The following is a 952-nucleotide window of genomic DNA, read 5'->3' as shown; positions in this document are numbered from 1 at the left end:
AACTGCATGCTCTGCAAATTGCTGAAGGAACAAGAGAAGCAGGGGCGTGAACTCCAAGAGCTGAAACGCCAGAAATTCTCCTCTCAATTTGAGGGAGCATCCACTTCTCAAAATCAAGGTTGTTGAGTTCTAACTCTGTGAAAACCTCTATCATTAGGAGCCTATTTAAAATTTTTTGTTTTCTTTTTTTTTTCTCATCTTATATCTATTTTTGAGTCTTGTTCTTAATTCATAATTAATAAAATTTAAAATTCATGTCTTAAAGCTATGAATGTCCTATGAATCCATCACCTCTCTTAAATGAAAAATGCTTTAATCACAAAAGAACAAGAAGTACAGGATTTCGAATTTATCTCTGAAACCAGTTGAATTAGTTTGATGTGGTGACAATACCTTTTGTTTTCCGAATGAATGCTTGAACAGTGCATATGTCTTTTGAATTTGTTGTTTTAAGAATGTTAGAATTGTTGGCTCTTGAAAGAATGAGGAAAAAAGAGAACTGTTATTGAGGATCTGAAAAATCATCAAATTGATTCTTGAAGCAAGAAAAAAGCAGTGATTCAAAAAAAAAAACGAAAAAAAAGAGAGAGAAGAAATAGAAGAAAAAGAAAGAAATAAAGTTGTGATCCAAGGCAAAAAGAGTGTGCTTAAGAACCCTGGACACCTCTAATTGGGGACTCTAGCAAAGTTGGGTCACAATCTGAAAAGGTTCACCCAAGTATGTGTCTGTGGCATGTATGTATCCGGTGGTAATACTGGAAGACAGAGTGCTTTGGGCCACAGCCAAGACTCATACACTAGCTATGTTCAAGAATCATTATACTTAACTAGGAGAATCAATAACACTATCTGAGTTCTGAGTTCCTATAGGTGCCAATCATTCTGAACTTCAAGGGATGAAGTGAGATGCCAAAACTGTTCGGAAGCAAAAAGCTACTAGTCCCGCTCATCT

The sequence above is a fragment of the Arachis duranensis genome, chromosome 2 (genome assembly GCF_000817695.3).
Source record: "Arachis duranensis cultivar V14167 chromosome 2, aradu.V14167.gnm2.J7QH, whole genome shotgun sequence".
NCBI classification, from domain to species: Eukaryota; Viridiplantae; Streptophyta; class Magnoliopsida; order Fabales; family Fabaceae; genus Arachis; species Arachis duranensis.
The sequence above is the reverse complement of the archived record's forward strand: the minus strand, read 5'-3'. Positions refer to the sequence as shown.